Raw genomic sequence first — 8,556 nt, forward strand, 5'->3', positions numbered from 1 at the left:
CTGTGTCATGCAATAAGTTAACCAAGAAATAAAGGACTAGAAGAGTCTCTCACTTGTTTAATGTTTTTATCATTGCATTTCATGGCCAGCACACTTAGAAGTGTGTTTGATGCTCAGAATTTGCCTCTGCTGTTAGGATCACAGCATCAAAAGGCGAGCAGCTCCCTGGTTATGTCTGCGGTTTGGCCAGGCACCATGGAGCTGTGAGCAGGGTTAGGGAGGATTCCTAGGAGGCCTACTAGCTAGCAGGGGCCTTCATTCCACATCTCTATCTCAGGTACGCAGGTCAATGCCCAGCAAGGAGAAGGTAGATAATGAATGCTACTGAATTTAGTGAATTTTCCATTTGCTATATTTTTATATTAAAAATGGGACATTTTACACCTTTTTAAAAACAACTTGTCATTGCTCAACTGTAGTTTAATAGTGATCCATAAAAAAAGAACACTTGTATACCATTCCACTAACCCTCAAGTAACCCCAGCTGGTGTAGCGGCAGTAGGTTAGCAGGAAAAATGAGGGACTAGAGCAGCCGTGGGCAAACTACGGCCCGCGGGCCGGATCCGGCCGTTTGAAATGAATAAAACGAAAAAAAAAAAAAAGACCGTACCCTTTTATGTAATGATGTTTACTTTGAATTTATATTAGTTCACACAAACACTCCATCCATGCTTTTGTTCCGGCCCTCCGGTCCAGTTTAAGAACCCATTGTGGCCCTCGAGTCAAAAAGTTTGCCCACCCCTGGACTAGAGGTTAGGTATCTCGGTTCCAACCCTGGCCCTGTCTCTTACTCCACGTGGCCTTGAACCAGTTGCTGTCCCGGCCTAGGCCTTAGTCCCCATCCATAAAACGATGGAATTGGTTGGTCCCTTTCAGGGCCAAGCGTCCCTGAGCTTGTAACCTGGCCTTGTCTCCAGATTTGACTCAGTGGCTTCTTTCTAGATAACCTACAATCCTTGACTAGGGCCCTGGGTCACAGGTCCCATAGAATGACAACTTCCCCCAGCAGCACACTGTCATCTTGCTATTCCCAGCCACCCCGCCCAGCTGTGAGGAGTTGGTTCCCCTGACGAAGTTGCTCAAGTTGATTAGAAGGCAGCATTGTTGGGGAGGCTTGGGTGCCTCCCCTTCCCCTGCACCATGGCTCCCTCTTAGCCTGGGTTTCAGTAAAAATTAGTGATGAGGGCAAGAAACAATCAAGCTTCCAGCTTTGTTGCCATAAAATTATTCTGTTCTAATTCTATCCTAGATCATTGCTGCAAGAACAAAGGGCTTTAAAAAGTGAGAACAAAGGGGGATGTGCTACTTGTAGTCAACGCAGTGAACATGGCTCAGTTACCTCCAGGCGCCAGGCCCCGTGCCGGCTGCCGACAGGGGAGCCTGGCAGGGATTCTGTCCCGCAGGCGCTCAGTCCCGTGGGCAGCATATGTCCGCTCCGTTCTAAATGGGAGCAGACAGGAGCTCAGGGAGAGGACTAATCCTTACTGGCAGGAGACTTCACAGAACAGGTGATATTGGAACTGGGCCATGGGTTTTTCTAAGTCAAGAATAAAAACAAAGAATTCTAGGCCGAGTGAAGGCCGTGAGCAAAGGGTCTTGTACAGAAGGGAACTAGGGGCAGGGAGTCTCCGTATGTTTCTGTGGAGGGTTTGGTGGGCTTGCTGTCTCAGGATCAGGACAGATGGGCCAGGGAAGATGCCAGGGAGATAAGTGGGAGGTGGAAGGGGCTCACATGGGAGCCCTGTTGTCCTGCCCAGCCTGTGGTACCAGAGTTCTTTTCTGACAGCAAGTTTCTTTCTGCTTCTCTCCACAACCCTCCCAACATATTGCAGAATCTTTGCTATTCCCAGGTTGATGCCATCCCCAACCCCGGGGGGTCCTCAAGACCTGGGGCCTCTGGCCTTCGGGGCTGTTGGAGTTGCCCTGAGCTGTTGCATGAAAATGAGGTCAGATTAGGCTGTGACTGCAAATTGGGCAGATGATGACAGGCTCAGAGGCAAGCTCAGAGCTGGGAGTGGGGAGGGGACAGGTGGAGGAGCCCGCTCAGAACAGAACCCAGGGTCAGCCCCCAGGGACTGCTTGGTTTCCAGCTGGGAGCTCTGTTTCACTTGGGGACTGGCAAAGAGCTCCCACAGTGCCCCCGCCCCAACTGTCAGGGTGCCTGGCCCCAGCAGCAGGTCCCCAGGGCCTCTGTACCGCCCACACGGTCAGCTCCCTGGAGCCCTTCTCCCAGGTGATTGGCAGGAAGGGATGCTTGTGTCCACTGGAGGGATGGAGACCCTGGGGCTCCGAGAGCTGACAATGCGCCTGGTGTCACAGGACCAGGCGTGGAGACTCGGATTTCTCGCAGGGAGGAAGGTAACCGTGTATTTGGATGGGGGAGTAGGTTGGGCAATGTGAGACCTGTGGTTTCGAAATGAACATTTTCAAAGACCCCTTTCTCTCTAAGTTCAAGGAAAAGAAAGGAGAAATCGGAGAGAGGATAGGAGATAACCGAGGCCAGTGGGTTTTTTGTCCCAGCCGCACAATCGGGCCCTTCACGGAGTGTCTCTGTTACCTGATTTGCAAGTCAGCATGCGAGTTTTGAAAAGATCTAGTGGGCCTCCCTCCCTTCTGAGAGCACAAACATTCCAGCTCACATTTCACCCGCCCTTGGCCCAGGTTCCGCAGTCACAGCACAGGGAGAGGCCAAAGGTATGCGGACCGTGAGAGGCATGGGAGCCGGCCGGCCTGGATGGGCACAGGGGCCAGCAGGTGTCCATCCCTCCCACTTGCAGAGCAGGAACTGAGCCCACTGAGGGAAAGGAACTAGCTCTAGGTCACAGGTCCACACAGAACCGGACCAGACCCAGGCCCACCGTCTTCTCTGTTACACTCTTAGCGGCGCAGCTACGACGTGAATGCTTAGAACAATATCCTCCTGTTTTAATTTTTGTTTCACAAGTGCTTACATGGCACTTTCTATGTGCAGACACTGTTTTTAGCACTTTGAAAATATTAAATCATTCAGCCAGCATCATAATCCTACAATGCAGACACCACTATCATCCCCTTACAGACAAGAAAGTGAGAGAAGGCCCTGGCTGGGTAGCTCAGTCCATAAGAGCATCGTCCCCATACACCCAGGTTGCAGGTTCCATCCCTGGTCAAGGCACATACAAAAATCAATGAATGCAAAAATAAGCGGGACAACAAGCCCTTCTCTCTCCCCCCAATCAATATACACCGAGTGGCCAGATTATTTTGACCACCCCATCAGTACAATGAAGTGAATTAGTTATGCAAATAATAATAATAATAATAATAATAATAATAAAACCTTGAGAGTATTTGCTTAGGAAGTTTTCAATATTCAGTATTTTTGGAAGAGTCAATGAAGTACTGATGGGGCGGTCATAATAATCTGGCCACTCAGTGTATATAAAGAAAACTGAGAGGTGCCTTAGCTGGTTTGGCTCAGTGGATAGAGTGTCGACCTGCGGACTGAAGGGTCCTGGGTTTGATTCCGGTCAAGGTCACATGCCTGGATCCCCAGTAAGGGGTGTGCAGGAGGCAGCCGATCAATGATTCTCTCTCATTGTTGATGTTTCTATCTCTCTCTCCCTTCCTCTCTGAAATAAATAAAGATATATATATTTTTTTAAAAAGAAAAGAACACAGAGAGGTGAACTTGTTCACATCCCAAACCCAGACAGTGGCTGAGCCATGACCTTGTTCTAAGTGTTCACATCTTAGCTGCACCTCTAGAAAACTTCATGGGAGTCTCCAGGAAGGCAGTGTGAGCCACAGATGTGCTCTGGTTTGTCGTTGGGGACGGTGCTGTATGTAGTCATCTTCCTTTCTCCCTGGAAACAACCTGAGATGCAGATGTTCATGTTCACTCCTGGCTTTGTTTCCAACGTAGGCACATGCTTTGGGTCTGTCTTCCTCTCTGCAGAGTGGCTGCAGCCAGCCTCAGGCCCTCGGACACCCCTCTAGCTCTCAGCATCCATACCTTTTTCTTTCTTTCCTTTTAAAAACTGAGGTGAGATCGGTAAATAACATCATATTAGTTTTAGGTCTACAACATAATGACTCAATACTTGTATATATTACAAAATAATCACCCCAATAAGTCTAACATCAATCACCACCCATAGTTACAATTCTTTTTCTAACCATCCATGATTTTATGAGCAATTGCTGGCCGTCTTTAATTTTTTTTCAATTGCAGTTGATATGCAATATAATGTTAGTTTCAGGTGTACAGCATAGCAAATAGACATGTATAACTTACGATGTGATCACCCCGGTAAGTCCTGGCAGTCCTGTTACTTGAATTCAGCTCAGGCTTCAGGGGGTTATGTTTTCAGTGATGCAATTGTTAAGCCCCAGTGTCATGTGACAGAGTGGAGTACTCGGAGTTGGAAAGCAGCTATATTTGCAGCAGAAGGCTCTAGACTTGTGTACGTTTGGAAAAAAAAGAAAAAAGTCCCCGAAGCTTCCTATCTCTCTGCGGCCTGGAAAAACTCGAGCTTATCATGAGATTGTTGCACTTGGACTCCCACGGGAGAGGAATGCTCCATGTGCTAAAAGTATCCGCTGCTGACCGATTCCCCCAGAGGATCTGCCCTTTCTCGTCTCTCTGGAGTTAAGTGGATGCTGCTCTGAAGCTGAGCCAACTCCTCAGTTCAGATTGCCCTTGTACCAGGCAGTGGGGAGAACAGGCAATGCATGCAGACGTTCTGGAACGGCAAGTCACGCTGACCTGTGCAGGGAGCGGCGCACATGTTTCTATAGGGTCACTAGGTAGTTAACATTTCCTGGGTATGCCGTGGGCAAAGCCCCCCATGGATTATCTCCTTTAGTCCTCTGAGAGGTTTGGTTATCATCCCCGTTTTAAATATGGGGAAACCGAGGCTTAGAGAGATGAAGTCACCTGCCCAGGATGCAACACGGTGGAGCTGGGGTTCCACACTCGGCAGGCGTCACCCGGTAGCCTGGGCCGTTACCCACCGCCTGCTGCACACACGTGTGGGAGCGGCCGGGGCATTACCAGCAACTTGTTTTTCTCAATTCGATGGCCTTTGAAGTTATGTTATTGTTACTATAAATACTAATCTCAAGAAAAGAAGGAAACCACCAACACAAAGACTTTATTAACATTGCTTATTAACGAGGCTTTGGGGTAAAGGAAGACTATTTTTTTAAAGTATTTCAGTAAAAAAATCAAAGTATTTGCAGGAGAGAAGATGGTAGAGATAATTCCAACCTTGTAAAGAAATTACATCCTGAGAGTTGACTTTGAAGACAGTCATTGGGAATCTGTGACACGAAACACACATAGGGACTATCTCACTCTCCCTTCCCCAACCCGGAATATACATACATACATACAGGGAGTAAAGAAACCCTGAGTTCAGGAGTCCCCCTTGGACATGTGTCATTTACTTGGTGTTTCATGGATCCCATCCAACTCATACCAGTCCTATGAGGTAAGTATTATCATGACCATTTCAGTGATGAAAACTCAAAACAACAACAACCCTGAAGCCCACAGAGGGGAAAGGACTTGTTCAAGGTCACACAACGGGTCAGCCCAGAGCCGAGAGGAGAGCCGGGGACTTCCTGCACCACCACAGGGCTCTCCACCAGACTCCACAACATAGTGGCATCCTCCCCACGATGCCCCACATCGTGACCTGTGAGCCGAGGGCCCTCTTGGCCACGAAGGAAGCCGCCAAGTTTGGTCCACGGGCCGTGATTCTCCCTTGTAACACAAACCGGCAGATTCACAAGCCTGGGACAGAAGTAAACAGTTGAAATAGAAAGAAATAAATCTCTGTTCTAAAAATAGGCGCATATCCTTAGAAACACTGCGGGCTGTTCGCAGAGCCAAGGATGGGCCTGGGGTGGGGGTGGGGGGGACAGTGAGGGTGAGTGGAGCCAGGTGTCAGTTCGTCCCCACCCTGCCTCTGTCTTCTGACCCCATGACCACCTCCCCCTCACCCCTCTCCGACCTCCCAGAATGCCCTCCTTTTCCCTCCATCCCCCTCCTCTCTGCGCCGCTTGCTGGGGGACTTCTTGGACCTGGAACCCTTCAGTCAAGACGGAATCCTTTCATTTTTCAAGGCTGAACCTCCCGCCCCTCCCTTGCAAAGCCTTCCTGACACCAGCTCCTCTAAGCCCCCAGCACAGCACCTGCCACAGAGGATGCCGGGCCATTTCCTTTTCGGTTTTGACATTTTTAATAGGAAACATTCTAAACATATAGGAGGGTACAGAATATACCTATATTTCCATCATCCAAATTTAACAAATATAAAATTTTTTTATCTTATTTGATTCACATCACCCTTAAAAAGAAAAACCATCACTATAGATAAGGTTTAAACCCAGTCTCCCCCACCCCTGCAGTTTCTTCCCCATCTCTCCCACTCTAGTGAGCACTTTCTACTTGAGGGGCAGCAAACCAAATACCCACAACATCAGGGAGATAATAAACCTGAAGGAAGGAAGATGGACCAGTTTGGGTCATCTTTTACTTTTCCCCTCTTGAAGGAGAGGTGTACCTAAGAAAGCTTTGACTTAACCTTCCAGGAAGAAAAGCAACAACAAAGCTGGCGGTAAATGGCCACTGCTTCTTAGTCTCTATGTCAGAGACAACAGGGAGTGGTGGGGACAGAGGCAAAGTGGAGTTTGTGTTTGACTGAAGGACACTGAATACTCTGTTTCACCAATTGTTGACATCTGATTTTCAAGAGATACTGGAAATCTGAATTTTTATGTACAAGTTTCCTATTTTAAAATGTTGGCAGCTCATTCAAACACATAGACCAAACAAACCACATTTGGGCATTCGATTGGACTGTAGGCCTCCCATGACCACTGCATTCCAGGCATTGCAATAGAGGAACAGGGCAAAAAGAAAAGGAAAGGAGAAAAGCCATTATTCAAGTGCCTGTTTTAAGGGAAGTTAGTGGACATTGGCACTTCTCATATCTTTGACAGGACCTTAATTTAATGCATGGTTCAACTTAGCTGCAAGGGAGCCTTGGAAATGTAGTTTTTAATCTGAGTGTCCGTGTGCTCAGTTAAAAGAATGGAGTGTTTTTATTACTGAAATAGGAGAGACATGCTATTACGGACCATTTGGGCTTGCCGTTTTGTGGCCTGATGTTCTGCTTTGCCAAGAGCTCTAAGGAAGAGTGAGAGGAGTCAGTGGGGGTTTAATTAAATCCAGACCCCCAAAGAAAACATTACAAAGGTCTTACTCTCTAGCTTGGCATTTCCCCAAACCCCCATTAGTGAACTCTGGTCCCATTTGGACACCCCTACGCTGATACCTTTCCTAATGTGTTCCTTCTTCCAAACCTGCTTGGGGCCGCAATTGGGTGACCCGGCAAACTGCTTGAGGCAGCAGGTGTCATGTTGACCTGAAGGGTGTCCAAGTAATACCATCCTTTCCTAGCTGGAAATGGATGCCCAGTGTTTGGTGCTGGGGATTCAGAGAAGACCGAGATGCATTCCAGCTGGCCTTTGAGGGGCACCCAGTCTCCTCAGGGAGAGAGATGTGGTATAAATGTGCTCCAACACAAAGTAGGATGAGCATTATAGAAGGCCTGGCTAGATGCCTAGGGGAGTTCGGACAGAATTGCCAGATCAATGTGGGAAGCACTGCAAAGGCTGAACAGGGTGCCCAAAGGGAGGGTTTTGAAAGATGAATGCAGGGGAGGAGGAGGGATGGAATTCCAGACAGAGGGCACAGCCCAAGCAAAGCATGGCAGTGTAGAGTGCAGGGCGTGACTGTGGAATGCGGAGTAGCCCGCAGTGGCTGAAACATAGCACACTTGAAGCCAGGAGCAAATCAGGAGGCTGAAGTAGTTTGGAGTCAAACCATAAAGAGCTCTCCGTGCCTGGCTGATGAATTTGGTCATGATCCCGTACGTCAGTGGTCGGCAAACCGCGGCTCGTGAGCCACATGCGGCTCTTTGGGCCCTTGAGTGTGGCTCTTCCACAAAATACCACATGTGGGCGCGCACGTACAGTGCGATTGAAACTTCGTGGCCCATGCGCAGAAGTCGGTTTTCTTCCTGGGCGAGTCTATTTTGAAGAAGTAGCATGAGAAGAAGTGGGGGGTGTTGGTCGGGCGACTGACGGGAGACAAGGCGCAGGCGGGCCACAGGATACGCAGCGCAGGGGAGGTACATTGTTTTGAGGTACATTCGCTGAGGTCGACCCTTTCCAACTCTCCCATCCACACTCCTCTATCTGAAACAAGACGAGTGTAGATGGGAGAGATTGGAAGGGGTCGACCTCAGCGAACGTACCTCAGTCAGATTGAGGACGTTTTTAGCAAAGCCCAGCTTAGGAGTACCCTAATTAAGTTAATAACAATGTACTGACCTATATAGTTTAAGTTTAAAAAATTTGGCTCTCAAAAGAAATTTCAATCGTTGTACTGTTGATATTTGGCTTTGTTGACTAATGAGTTTGCCGACCACTGGTCTAGACCCTAGACCTGCACTAGGATTGGGATGCTTGCTTGACAGTAAAGCTTCTTCCATTCATTTCTCA

The 8,556-nt window shown here is 48.4% G+C and overlaps 1 protein-coding gene across 11 annotated transcripts in view; it reads left to right on the top strand.

Annotated features, from left to right (window-relative positions):
• Positions 1-8,556, top strand: part of TMOD1 (tropomodulin 1) — an 83,774-nt gene that overhangs the window by 7,386 nt on the left and 67,832 nt on the right. The gene's annotated exons all lie outside the window — the stretch shown is intronic.

This window comes from Myotis brandtii, unplaced genomic scaffold, assembly GCF_000412655.1.
Source record: "Myotis brandtii unplaced genomic scaffold, ASM41265v1 scaffold320, whole genome shotgun sequence".
NCBI lineage: Eukaryota > Metazoa > Chordata > Mammalia > Chiroptera > Vespertilionidae > Myotis > Myotis brandtii.